This window comes from Malaclemys terrapin, chromosome 4 (genome assembly GCF_027887155.1).
Source record: "Malaclemys terrapin pileata isolate rMalTer1 chromosome 4, rMalTer1.hap1, whole genome shotgun sequence".
In the NCBI taxonomy this organism is placed as follows: domain Eukaryota; kingdom Metazoa; phylum Chordata; order Testudines; family Emydidae; genus Malaclemys; species Malaclemys terrapin.
The window spans coordinates 98,591,674-98,606,673 of NC_071508.1; the positions used below are offsets into that span (position 1 = coordinate 98,591,674).

The 15,000-nt window shown below is 39.6% G+C and overlaps 1 protein-coding gene across 10 annotated transcripts in view; it reads right to left on the reverse strand.

The window, feature by feature from the left end:
- Nucleotides 1–15,000, reverse strand: part of CDIN1 (CDAN1 interacting nuclease 1) — a 181,088-nt gene that overhangs the window by 122,038 nt on the left and 44,050 nt on the right. The window contains exon 1 of one of the 10 annotated variants that reach the window (XM_054027945.1): nt 9,736–9,740. The exons of the other annotated variants lie outside the window; for them this stretch is intronic. The gene's annotated coding sequence lies outside the window, so the exon portion shown is untranslated. Of the gene's footprint in view, nt 1–9,735; nt 9,741–15,000 lie in introns of those variants that run through there. 10 annotated transcript variants of the gene reach the window in all.

Consider the following 15,000-nt stretch of genomic DNA (forward strand, 5'->3'; position numbering starts at 1 on the left):
ACTGTGATTGCTACCACAAGTTCAATGATAGACAGCTGACACTGAAAAGATTAAGTATAAATTTTCCCCTAAATATAACACATATCATCTAACATAAGATATATAACAATAAAAGAAGTTGCAACTGCTCTGAATTATGTTTTAGAAATAAGTAACTGAAGATTTGCCTATTGTGAAAGCCTGATAAAAAGGTATAGATAAAGTGGCTGATTTAGGAAAAAGCTACATTAACAATAAATCCTCTTAAATCATTGTCTGAGATACGAACAAAAATCCTCTGATCTAAATATTAATAGTCACGTTAAATGAATAAAACCATGAAATGATCAAATGTATGTTGTGTAAGAGTTTATATTAAGGGCAAAAATATTAACTCATAAATGTTGCTTTTTAATAAAGCTATACATAAGAATTTAAATTAAAATTTTATCTCCAATTTTCTTCCTATCCTACTGGTTAAATATGGTCTCCTCCCTCCAATTGGAAGGGCAGGGAAGGAACTCCAGCCAGAAAGCATCACAGATGCCAGCATTGCTCCAAGGATCAGGTATAGATTAATAGCTTTGTGAGCCATGTAGCCAAGCTTCCCTTTATCCTATTGAACAAAATCGGTTTTCCACAGTGCACCCAGACTCTACCAGCAAAGAATGTGGAAACTAAGGTGCACAGAATCCACTGCTACCAAACAGTAGTGTATCATGCTGCTGCCACAGCACTAAGCTAGATAAATGAAGCAGTAAGTTCATTCTGCAACAAAATTAGAAATTTAAAAACATTCTACTCCATTTTATGAACTAATAGGATATCCAAATGCAAGGCTTTTTTAAAAAACTCTGGCAACTTTTTTGCAGCACTATACATTGCTGTAACCTCTGGCATGGGTAATTACATATCCTGAGAACACAGTACACAATCTTCAATAGACTGCTACATGGATTTTCCCATTAATACAAAATCTCTCTTAAAAGTTTTGGGTAACAATTACTTCTTCATTTGTGCAACCCACATTCCTGGGAAATTATAATCAGCTACAACATACAGAGGTTTGGAAGACAATAAATGTTAATGCTGTATGTATTTTTAGATGAGGTGCTAAGGGATCTTGGGAATTACAGACCATAAACCTTACTCCCAACACCTGATAAATTGGTTGAAGTGATAATTAAAAACAGACCTAAAAACCTCAAATGACCATGATAGCATAAGGACTGAAGTAAAGAAATGTTGTGCGATCACTAGTCTATTGTAATTCTTTGAACATGAGTAAAATAGTGGATAAAAGAAAAGAATAATATAATTACACTTTCAAAGGGCCTTTGATAAAGTCCCTCACAAGAAGGTATTAAGGAAAATGAAGTGGCCATGGAGTGAGAGGCAAAGTACCGTCATGGATTAGAAACTGGCTATGAGTAGGAATATATGGTGAGGTTTCATCATGGGAAAAGTTTAACGTGAGGTGCCATATTGCGCTGTAGTAGGAACAGTTTAAGGTCCTTCTTAATGACTTAGAAAACAGAGTGCATAGTGAGCAGGAAAAATGTTCAGAGTTACAAAATTAGGCAGTGATCTTGCAGCTGCATCTGAGTACTCAAAAAGCCAACATTTCCTGTGAAATGAAAATTCTGATAAAAAAGTTAGTGTTTAAAAGTTGTTTTTACTTTATTATATTTATTTTTATATTATATAAAATATTTTAACAATGTAAAATTTGAAACAAAATGTTTCAACTTTTCCCACAAAAACAAAACATTTCAAATTTTTCCCATCAAAAAATGTGTCACAATCAATACATTCCTGCAAAAACATGCTGATTTTGCTGAAAACTGTTTTTTTAAAACAGAAAACTCCTGTAAAAAATGTTGACCAGCTCTAGTTAAGATGATTAAGGAATGGGATGGAAAACACCAGTAAAAACATTGGTATGCCCTCACCAAGAACACTGTGTTGAGTTCAGGTAATCATATCTCAAAAAAGGGTATAGCACAAATAGAGGGGGTTCAGAGACTGGAAACAAGAATTGTTGGTAGCCTGAAAATATTTCTAAATCAGAAGAAATTGATAATATTGGGTGTGTTTATTTTGGAGGAAACAAATAGGAAAGGACACCTTAGAGATAAAAGGATGAATGATATAGAAATTATTCAATGTCTCTCAATAAAATAACAAATGGACATTCAAATAAATTAAATTAAATTCAAAGCTAATAAATATGCTTTTGCGTACAATATACAATTAGTCTCTGAAACTCATTGTCACAAGATATCAAGGCCAAGTGCTTAGCAGGATTAAAAAAAGACTGGTTATTTATATAGTTAACATAATTCAGAGTAAAAAATAATATGGATTAAGAAAAAATGGAACAGTTTTGGAAAGGATATAAATCCTTATGCTTCAGTGCATAAGCCAACCTTTAAGTATCTGGTTTAGAGGGAAAAAATCTGTGTGGACAAGTTATTCCATAACTGTCTACTGCAGGGTTTCTTGCATTCACTTTCCTCTGAAGTGCCTAGTACTGGCTACCATCAGACACTGACAGTACACTGTCAGGACACTGAACTATGAAAGCATTATAAGACAGCTAGACCTAGATTCACAAGAGGGATTTACGGGCCTAATAGGGTTGCAAACCCTACGGGATTGTCCTGGAGTCTCTAGGCATTAAAGATTATGTCTTGTGATGAAACCTTCAGGAATACACCAACCCAAGGGCCTAACTGCCACTTTAGGTGGCAAAGTCCAACATTTGAGCACCACTGGCATTCACAAAACCACCACTTAACTGCTGCCCAACCCTGTGGGCAGCAGTTTCCACTGGTAAAGCCCCCTAGGTACCTAAATTTGTGCTGCTGAGCATGCAGCTGCCTATATATGGCTGACTAAGTCCATATACCACCGGCCAGGTTGGTGCCTATCTCACCTGTTGGGACCACTTTGATGAACATGCTGAGAGACTGCCTAATAGGGCACACCTACCAAATAGGGCCCCACAAAACCTTGTTATTGTGCTTATGCTCCCCTTTCATTATATTAGTTCAGTGGTTAAGGCACTCACCCACAACACGGGAGACCCAGGTTCAAATCCTTACCTTGCTTGATGAAGAGTTGGGTCTTGAATTTAGGTCTTTCACTTCTGTTACGAGTGCCCTAACTACTGTGCGTTCTGGGAGTGGGTCTCAAGATGGAGCTGTTCCACATTGTGCAGAAATACTGAAATATTCACTGGAGCAGGGACTGGAACCTGGGTTTCCTAGGCAAGTGTGCTAACCACTAGGCTATAGAGTCACTCACTCTCTTTTTGACTCAATGATATTTAAGTAGTTTATCCGACTCCATTTTTCTTGAGAGCGAGCTAACCTGCTAAGGAGAGGTATCATGGCTGTGAATCCCGAATAAAGATAAGTGCTTCACTCCAGCCCAGAATTTGAGGGGCAGTGCTCAGGCAACACTCCTCTTCTCAGCATTTCCTTCTGGATAGTTTAGGCAACTACTTGCTCAGCTTGATCACTTCTGTGAATCCACTTTTTAGGTGCCTAACTCTCGCCCCTGCATTGTATAGGGAATCTGGTTACCTACTTCAGGGTTGTGAATTCTACTAGGTACCAGGCTGCCTAAAGTTAGATGCTGCAATGCTCTGCCCTGCAGCACCTGAGTCTTTCTTATGAATCTAACTCCTAATATGATGTGACTGCTGCTTATTATGCAGACCAATATTGTTTTCTTATGTTTCCCCTTTCTGTTTGTTACAGCCATCTGTTGTCTCTCATCTTAGACTGAATTCTCTTTAGGTCAAGGACCATCTTGTATTTATACAGTGCCTAGTACAAGAAGGCCCTGATCCATGGTTGTGGTCTCTAGGCACCATCATAATTCAAATAAAACAAACAAACAAATAATAAACAACTAACTGTTCCTGTATGGAACTGTTCCTATATTAAGAAATGTTATTTACTTTAATGAGGGCAAAGAATCATTCTACAAGCAAGGGGGTGATGATAAGACAGTAAGAGCAAACATTTTTGCCAAAGACCTATTCTGGCCCCTAGTTAGGGAACCATATCCAATATTATGTTTATAATATTTTTTACAGTAACTGAAGTAAATTTGATTATACAAGGCCAGGTATTCCCATCCCATAAAAAAAAAATAATAATCATGTGAGGGGGACAAACTTGCCTGGATATTCTCCATGGTCTCTTTGCAGAGTTACCTCTGCATCCTCCCTCTGTATGAGGAGAGGGGTTTTAGACTGAACATTCAAATAGTTGGAGATAAGGTAAATTGGTGGGAGAGAAAATCGCTGCCTTATACCAATTAAAACACCACCTATGATGACTGCAGTGAACCTCTACTCAACATTATTTACACTGTGTAAGGTAGGTCTCTCTCTCGTCAAGAGGCCAAGAATTGAGTCATCAATTAAACAAAATGCACCTTATCTGGATGGTGGATAAACATTATACTTTGTTTTCTAATGGTACCAACACTATAATTCACAAATGAAAGTATTTGCTCAAAACTATGACTCTAAAGTTAAAAGAAAAGCAACAGGAAGAAAATCCTATTTGCCATAATCCATTTATTAAATATGTTTTGAACATCTCCATCACAAATTAAGGTCAAAATGGAATTCCTATATTCCCCAGCTATGACGTAGTATTAGTTTTATTGATCTTCTGTACAATTTGTGGGAGTACCCAATCATTATTTTGACAGTTTTATCATAAAGTAATAGACTTCCTTTTACATAATTACAGTTACCACATTCAATTTCACTCTTCTGTGAGATTCTTTCCTAGATACTACTTTATTGTCAGCCCTACATCATATTAGTTTCTTTTTATAGCTCCATATGCACAATGCATTTTAAGTGTTGCACCTAGTTAGGTCTAAACAATAATAATTTTAAAGCTCATCAGTAAGAATGTAAAGGTTAACCATTAATGTATTAAAGCTTTTTTTTATATAGACATACTGTGGTGTTTTAAGCCTTCCTGCTGTAAATGAATTCTACAAGTGATTAAAACCTATTTTGGGAAAACAAAGAGAATTTTATTAAAATTTGCAAATTTATTTGAAGAATATGCTATGGATAGCATTAATATGTTACAAGGAATTATAAACTGTCTAATTGTAGACTATTTTAGAATTGCAGTAAGCAGGTAAACAGACACGAGTGGCTAGCACTGCATGGTCCACATGGTCTTCCTGATTATGGAGAAATTTCCCAGAGCACTATCAAGTAAGCTGTACACTCGTTGCCAGTGGCTCAGTGTGATATCCAGCTGATGAGTTTTCTATTTTCAGTCCCATGTGCAAGGGAATTTGCTCCTTGCTTGTTATACCCAGGCACATGACTCAAGGGTGATCACCAATCCTCAAGGATGAGAGATGGGGACAAAGGAAAAGGAATGCTGATAGTTTTCTCACTTGGTGATTTTGGAGCGGGGAAATGTAAGTTGATTCCAACATTCTGTGCACTTTTGGCACCTGTGTTTTTAAATTTTTATTGGCAGTGCTGCTATTTAACTTTTTCCGTCCTGCAGTAATCAGGCCATGTGTTTGGACATATAAATTTTGCATTTTTGAATAAAAAACAAATTTTTAAAAGCATGTACTCATGCTATTTTGTGTAGAGATTTCAAAGCCTTGAGCTCTTTCCTCAAATGTGTGCTGGGATAGCAGGCAATTATGGGAAGTAATGCTGTCCGCTTATTTACCATGTTACCTGAAAGTGAGACGTGGGCAGCATTGCCTCCCATAATTGTAAACAAACCTGTTTTTCGTAGCGACTGTTTGAACAAGAAGTAGGACTGAGTAGACTTGTAGGCTCTAAAGTTTTACAGTGTTTTGTTTTTGAGTGCACTTATGGAAAAAAAAAATCTACATTTGTAAGTTGCACTTTCACGATAAAGAGAATGCACTACAGTAGTTGTATGAAGTAAATTGAAAAATACTACAAATATTTGCATTGTAAAAAAGATAAATAATATAAAGCGAGCACTGTTCACTTTGTATTCCACGTTATAATTGAAATCTATATTTGAAAATGTAGAAAACATCCAACAATATTTATAATAAATTTAAATTGGTATTCTCTTATTGTTTAACAGAGCAATTAAAACTGCGACTAATCACGGTTAATTTTTTAATCAAGTTAATTTGTTTTGAATTGATCGATTGAGTTACTTTCGATTAATTGACAGCCCTAGTTTACAATACTTGTATAAAGTAAATTGAAAAACACTATTTTTTACAGTGCAAATATTTGTAATCAAAAATAATATAAAGTGAGTACTGTACACTTTGTATTCTGTGTTGTAATTTAAAATCAATATATTTGAAAATGTAGAAAACATCCAAAAATATTTAAACGGTATTCTATTAACACTGCGATTAAAACTGTGATTAACCATGATTGTTTTTAATATCACAATTAATTGCGAATAATGTTTTTAATCACTTTATAGTTCTAATAGAAACACATTATGTAGTATAGAAGTGCAAGAGTGTACATTTTCTTAAAGCCTCCTCTTTCTCCTTCCTTTTTGTTCCCTGAGTCTACATAATTTGCTGAGAGACAATCTTATGCGTTTCCTATTTGACTAATTATTATTGTTATTGATTATTTAACTTGGAGATAGCCCTATATATAAACTGGTTGCAGGCAACATGTTTATGGACAGAATATCCCCTTCTTCACTTTGTCTTCCCTTAGCGGGTAGCAACATGGCTTAAAAAATAAGTCAATGCAGCCAGCCTTGCTTACTAAACTTTGGCATGATGACTTCAAAGAAAATGCATAGGTTATATGCTGCTACTGAACAGGTGAGCAGAGCACTTCTGGCATCAATTGCTTCTTTTAAAGTGCTTCAACAGCCCACTTGCCAAGAGAAGACAGAGAGATGGAAAGCAAGAAGAAGAAAATGGGGAGTTAAACCAACAAACATACATACATTCTTATACAGGTGAACACTGCAGTGTATGTTACCTAGTACAAAATACACACACCGCAAATTTTGGAAACCATAGCCAGTAAAGAGAGTGCTTTTAATTATCACTAAATTTTGACAAGTATGATTACACAGTACACACATTACAATGGATCTATTTGCTTTGATGGACTAAGAGTTAATAAAATTAAAACTCCTTATATGTCAGCATGGGAATCTCTAACAGAGATATTATTGACTTACTTCATCACTATCACCTACATTAGGAATACTCCACACTCCATCTTTAATAAGTATTTGCACTTCTGTAGCATCTTTCACACCAAGGATCTCAAAGTACCTTAAAGCTCTAAACATTACATTTCTAATAAGATGGTAGAATTTTATTTTAATAATTCATTTTTCTTCCCTCACACACAACAGAGTGTACATTTACCTGCTAACGCATGCACACTTTGGGTGTTTTAAGGCACAAAGACTGTGCCTCATCCTTCAACACATCAAAGGTGTGGTACCATTGACCCGTCAACGTACACCGCATCATCATAGGTGCATTATGACAGAATCCATAGAATTGTGTAGATTTGGGCTCCAGTCAGGGATCAAATCTTTGAACCATAAGGATTGGATCCATGAAGGAGTCCAAGGGGTGCAGACGTTTGTCATCTGCCATGGAGGATGGGGAACAGGAGAGCATTGTCAGGAAAAGAAGCAGGAGCACTACTGCACATTTGCTTCTCAGTCTTACCCCTCCCTCATTCAGGTAACTGGCGCTGCGTAGTAGTTGCACTGTGAAGCTGATTTCTGACTGCAGTCTCATGGCATACAAGAGGGGAGTAGCTGTGTCCATCTCCTCTTCCCAGTCAATCATATCATAGAAGAGGATGAAGCCCAGTGTCTCATACTGGATGTCACCTCCACCCCAAACCCTTCACCCCCACAAAATACACACAACTTTAACTGTGACCTAGGTGATGAGCAGGAGGAGGATAGGCATCAGTCATTCAGCCTCCATGTGAATGGCTCAGGTGTGTTGATGTCCCATGTGCAAGGGGATTTGCTCCTTGCTTGTTATACCCAGGCACATGACTCAAGGGTGATTACCAATCCTCAAGGATGAGAGATGGGGACAAAGGAAAAGGAATGCTGATAGTTTTCTCACATGGTGATTTTGGAGCGGGAAAATGTAAGCTAGATTCCAACATTTTGTGCACTTTTGGCACCTGTGTTTTTAAATTTTTATTGACAGTGCTGCTATTTAACTTTTTCCGTCCTGCAGTAATCAGGCCATGTGTTTGGACATATTTGTTTTTGTTTTAACAAGTGAGGTACCACAGAATCTCACTAAGAACTGGAAGACCCACTGCAAATTCATGAAAATGACTATTTACAAGCACACACATACATATGTAATAATAATGTATCCAAATACACTTTATTTTGTGAACCGACAATTTGAGCTTTTAAATTTGTTGTACTACATTACACTGCTAAATGTGCTTAGTATATGTTGTAAAAGTACTTAAAAATATGAACCTGCACAATGCACTGTATGTATTAAAAAATTGAGAAGTGGAGAAAGACTACCTTTTCATATGAAACATTAAGGATGCAGATCAGCAAGGTTTTACTGTACTTTTTTATTTTATGTATTTCTATACTGGTGAAGCTGTGTTCTGATAAAGTTCAGGTATAAGACTCAGATTGCACATGACAATTTGTTATGGGGAGATCTTTGGTTACATTAGATTTGGACACTATTAGTCCACCACTGTCTTTCACTCATTGAGTGTGAACTCCATAGTAAACATCTTTTCAAAATCGTAGAATCCTAATCTATACAAAACATACTTTACATTTCTCTTTAAGAGGCATTTGAGGCTACCCCTAATTTTAACTCTTCTCCCTACCTGTTACTAAGGCAACCAAGCTTCACAAGTACAGGAATATGAAAGGTACCAATAAAAGTTTCAAAATATTTGTACAGTATTGCATAAACAAAATGCACTCCTGCAGCCTCAGAGGTGGGGGGAGAGTGGCTTTGTCTGGGGTGGCAGGGGAAAGAGGGCTCTCTGGATTCTTTAAAAATCTTTCCCCCATCCCTCCTCATAGGAAGTTCTGTTTTTTCATGGGTTTGGGAAGTGAAATGGTAGGGGGACGGGAGGGGGGGCATCCTAGCTGATTAGCTGGTCTAAGGGGAGCAGCGGAAGTCCATTGGCTCCCATATGCACAAAAGGAAGGCATATAAGCTCTTTTCCCCCTGCTTGGGCACCATTACATGCTCAAAACAGCAGCTCCTAGTCCTAGGATTAGCATAAAATGGGGGTTTTGAGACTACTGCAGGCTATAAACTAGTCACCTTCTTAGGACTGGGAAGGAATTTTTCACTTACTGCCAAATTGGCTGAGACAGGGTGGGTTTTTCCACCTTTGCCACAGCAGCCCAAGAGCCAGTAGGGTAGCTTAGGAGGAAAAGCTCAAGTTGTCGCAACGTGGCAGATGCCCAGCACAAATACTCATTCAATAGTAAGTCTGGTTCCCTGATAAACTGGAATTGGAAGTGAAATTAGAGGCAGGCATCCACTAAAAGGGATGGGACTCCTAACATCTGGTGCAGCAAGGAGTCAACCCCCTTTTCACTAATCCCTCAAACTAGGGGAGAGCCGTTGAGATCCCAGCAATAAGATGGGAACAGATACTGAGGGGACAGGAAGGTGATGTTAGCCCTTCCCTGGGTGAAATAGATTATGGAAGGAAGGATGACTTGCACTGGGCAAGTTATTGCTGGATAGTTCCCAGGTGAGCTAATAAAAGTTGTGGTCTAGTTAAAACGTATTACTTGTGTCTTGTCCATCTTCCTGCATGTCCGGGATTTTCGTCACACTCATTTTTCAACTACATGCATAACTCAGCTGTGGCTATACCCGTTGTGTGTACTGTGATCCTCCCAAACTCACGGCAACAATAATTACATTGGGCTCATTTTTGCCACCCTTACTCTGCTGTCTATGTGGTGTAAGGTAGAGAGTTTTGTGGAACACTGGTTCATCCTCTATTGGAAGAGAGTGCTGTAAAGTTTGGATGGCCTTCATCTCAGTAAAAGGGGAAGCAATCTTTTGGGCTAAAGGCTGGCTCGAGTAGTCGGGAGAGCTGACAAACAACAAGGGGAGGGTAAAAGAGGGAACAAATTAGCACTGATTTAGAACAAAATCATGATGCCGAGAACAAAGTTAACCGAGATACCAAAGGACAGGGAGAGAAGAAATTCTTTAATTATTGACACACCAGTGCTAGTAGCCTGGCAATAAACATGAGGAATTGGCCATTTATGAGCAAATTTGAGCTAGCTGGTATTCATGAAATCTGGTGTGATATTCACATGATTGGAACATTAAAAATCAATGGTTATAACCCATTTAGGAAGGGTCAAGTGGGTAAAAGGGATAGGGAGTGGCACTCTGTAAAAAAATGACATTACCTGTTTCCAAGTCACTAAAAGAAAGTGACCTTGAATGCTTATGGATCAGCAACAAATAAAGTACAAAATGGGGTACTAGTCTGTCTCTGCTACTGACCACCAATTCATACCTGAGAAAAAGAAGCCTAACCTATACCTAATGTGTAAGAAGACTTCAACCTGAATGACACATGCTGGCATTCCCATGCTGCAGTACTAAAATATCCTTGGAATTTCTAAATATTATTTCCTAACTCCTCAAAGTATTGCATCCTATACAGGGATTTTCTATATAAGACCTCATCTTGACAGATAGAGAGGAAATAATCACACAACCAAAAATTAGCGGCAGCTTAGGTACCAGTGGTCACGACAATCACATTTGTTGTGTATAAATGGAATAAAGTCCAAACCACTAATATACTTGGTGCTTTAAAAGGACGTGTTTCACAAAGCTGAAAGCAATAATTAGACAAATAAGTTGGGGGAAAAAATTAAACAGAAAAATGTGAATGATAAAATTGGAAATTTTTAAAATTGGAAAACATGCCTTTATAGTAATTGAGCTCCTGCAGTCTATCGGATTAGCTTAACCAAGAGAAGGTTAAGGGGTGCCTTGATCAGTCTATAAGTACATACGGGGGAGGGAATGGGGGGGGGGGGGGAGAAAACCTTGATAATAAGCTCTTCAATCCAGCAAAGGCCTAACAAGATCCAGTGGATAGAAGTTAAAGCTAGACAAATTCACTGGGGGGAAAAGAGTGCCTTATTTTTACTAACAGTGAATGTAATTAATCATTGGAACAACTCATGAAAGACTATGGCGGATTCTCCATCACAGGCAATTTTTAAATCAAGATTGGATGTTTTTTCTAAAATATATGCTCTATTTCAAATGGAACTTAATTCAGGGATGTTCTATGCCTGTGATATAGGAGGAGGTCAGGTTAGATGATCACAATCATCCCTTCTGGCCTTACAAGCTATTCACACTAAGCAGTAACTCATCTGAGTAGAAGTTCTATTGATTTCAATGGGAATACTTGTGGATAAGGCACTACTCAGTGTGAACAAGGGTGGCAGAATCCAAGCTTTAGTATTTAAATAGCCTCTTCCATTTGAGGAGCTTGATTTACTTCAGAAACTTTATTTAACAACCCTGAAGGGTTGGTAAGTACTTTACAGATGAGAAAATTGGTCTAGAGACTTTAAATTAGGGGTGAGCAAACTTTCTGGCCCAAGGGCCACATCTGGGTGGGGAAATTGCATGCAGCGCCATGAATGAAGGGCTGGGGCAGGGGGTTGGGGTAGGGAGGGAGTGCGGGGTGTGGGAGGGGGTGGGGTGTGCAGAAAGGGGCTCAGGGCAAGAGGTTGGGGCAAAGGAGGGGTGGGGGGTATACAAGAGGGCTCAGGGAAGGGGATTGGGGTGCAGGAGGGGGTGCATGTGGGAGGGGGCTCAGGGAGAAGCAGGGGAAGGGGGCTCATAGCAGAGGTTGGGGTGCAGGAGGGGTGAGGTGTGCAGGAAGGGGCTTAGGGCAGGGGTGCAGGAGGGGTGCGAGGTGCAGCAGGGGCTCAGGACAGGAGGCTGGGGTGCAGGGGTGCAGGAGGGGGCTCAGGGCAGGGAGCTGGGGTGCGGGCTCCAGCCCCCAGCACCGCTTATCTGGAGCGGCGCTGGGGTGGTAGCAGTGCACAGTGGGGCCAGGGCAGGCTCCCTGCCTGCCCTGGCCCCATGCCGCTCCCAGAAGCGGCCGGCACCATGTTCCTATAGCCCCTGGGGGGTGAGGGAGCAGAGGGCTCTGCACGCTGCCCTCGCCTGTGGGTACCTCCCCCCAAAGCTCCCATTGGCCAGAAACGGGGAACCGTGGCCAATGGGAGCTTTGGGGGAGTTACCCACAGGCGAGGGCAGTGTGCAGAGCCCTCTGTCCCTCCTCCCCCAGGGGCCTCAGGGACATGGTGCTGACAGTTTTCGGGAGTGGCGCAGAGCCCGCAGCGCCACAGTGGCGGCAATCCTGCGGGCTGTATCCAAAGCCCTGACGGACCAGATCCAGCCCATGGGCCGTAGTTTGCCCACCCCGGTTTAAATGATTTGGCTGGGGTGATACAGAAAGTCAATGCCAAAGTGAGGAGTAGGACTCAGCACCCCACTCTAAACCCAATTTTCTCTCCATCTCACTCAAGTGTTTCCATGACTTCCATGTTTTTATGTTTGAAGTGACAATGCACAGCACGAAGAGGGAATGCCACAATGGACTAGAAAAATGCAATAAGCTCAAGAAGGTTTATAGTATAAGCCACATGTGCTATGACCTTTGGTGTCATGAACATTATGGCTGATGTTTTCAACAGTCCTCTATCCCATGTATTTCTAATGTATTCATCACCATGGTACTTAGGGGGCAGTCCATTATCCCTGGAATAAGAGATCACTCAGAACCATTAACTCCACTCAGGCATAGCCTATGTGACATTGTTCTCCTTTCTTGCCACTTAAAGGGGCAACCAGAAATGTTTTATGGGACAAGGAACTGCACTTGTACACCTCCCTATCATAGGGGGCCTGAGCCTGCTCCTATTTGTTTATATAGAACATGCTGTCCTGATTGCACTAATTCATACAGTCAGTTTTTTAGGCTAGAGTTTCTGAAGGTTCTCTAATACACTGAGGACCACCTTTAACTCCAGAACATTTTTGTGCAGATGACGTTCCTGGAGAGACCAAATACATTGGGTGCAAATACCCAAAACACCTTTGTATAGACTTCTTTTCTCTGGAGGGTGCACCTATGGGTTCTACAGGGAAAAATGGAATTTGAAAGTCCTTTTCTAACTGGAGATTAGTTTTGGGGCATTCAAGGGGCAAGGTAACTTGGAAGCTACTTGTCACTCAACTGCAATGGAAGAGCCTGTGTGGCTCCCATTCTGTGTTGATACATGGCCAGAGCTACCAAATATTTTGTTCTGTGTTTGTACAGTGCCTAACATGATGGGATCCTGGTCCATAACTGGGACTGTTATGCAGTACAATAATATATAAATAATATTTCAAGCGTAAAAGGGAACAATGTTAATAGCTCACGTTAGGGAATTGAATAGAGTACATATGCAAGTCACTCTGAAGCTCATTATCATTCATTTTAACATGAAGTGTTCTTAAATATTTTGTAGTAGATATTTGCTCTGGAAACATTTTTGTAATTCAGATCAAGATTTTTGTATGGGAATAAGAACTGAAGTCTCAGGATCAGGAGGACCTTTAGCTCTTCTGACATTCTGAGTATTAAGACATACATAGAATACAACCCCTTTCCTCTGGAGCATAATGGCATGTGTTTGGTGGCAATCCAGGCCAGGAGAGATTAGCTCAATAGCATGAGGAAGAAGCACAGCAGGAGAACTAAAGTACATTTTGAGGAGATCAATTTGGAGGAATTTCTATAAAGCTGATCCTATAGAGCGGGGGTCAGCAACCTTTCAGAAGTGGTGTGCTGAGTCTTCATTTATTCACTCTAATTTAAGGTTTCACGTGCCAGTAACACATTTTAATGTTTTTAGAAGGTCTCTTTCTATAAGTCTATAATACACAACTAAACTATTGTTGTATGTAAAGTAAATAAGGTTTTTAAAATGTTTAAGAAGCTTCATTTAAAATTAAAGTACAGAGCCCCCCGGACCTGTGGCCAGGACCAGGGCAGTGTGAGTGCCACTGAAAATCAGCTCGCGTGTCGCCTTTGGCACGCGTGCCATAGGTTGCCTACCCCTGCTATAGAACCATTGGATTACGTGAAGAACCCATGTGTCCAAAGGAAATAACTAAGGGCATTGGGGATAAGAGGTCTTCTTGCAACAGAGAGGTTCTTCAAGATACCAACAGATTATTTGATCCTGAAACTTTCAGAACACAAAAGTTTTTGACACTTATAGTTAAGATGCCCAGAATCTAGTGCAATTTGTTGGAAAGAAGGCAAACTGCTTCCATTCCATGTGTGCTGAGCACTCCTGAATCCAAACCTACTGAATCCACCCTTGCATGTGTGTTGTATGCAGTCAAAATGTAAAGCTCCATATACAGGTTAACTCAAAGCATTATTACTATTATTATTCATCCCTAGATATGGTTCCTCCAGGGCAGAGTGGTGTAAAAACTTTGCAGTGCTGCTGCTTGCATGGTCCCTATTGTGTATAAACAATGGATTTAATCTCCAAAGATGACATCCCAGCAATTTTTCCCCTGCACAAGCAAAAAAATTCATTTGGATTAGAATAAAACCACACCTTATCTTTTAAAAGCTCCTAATGAAGTCATGGCAATGCCTCCCCTCAGAAAAAAAATTCAAGATGGTGGTCACTAATCAAAACCAAAAATCCTTTTCCAGACTCTTCACCTTGTCTAGGAAATAAAAATGTATACAATTTAAATAAAAATGCACACAATTTTTTTAAATACTATGATAACGTGTAAAGCATTCAAACTCATGTTTTCTGATTAAAATACCATAATACAGTAGAACTTCAGAGTTACGAACTGACCGGTCAACCACACATTTCATTTGGAACCAGAAGTACACAATCAGGCAGCAACAAAGACAAAAAAAGC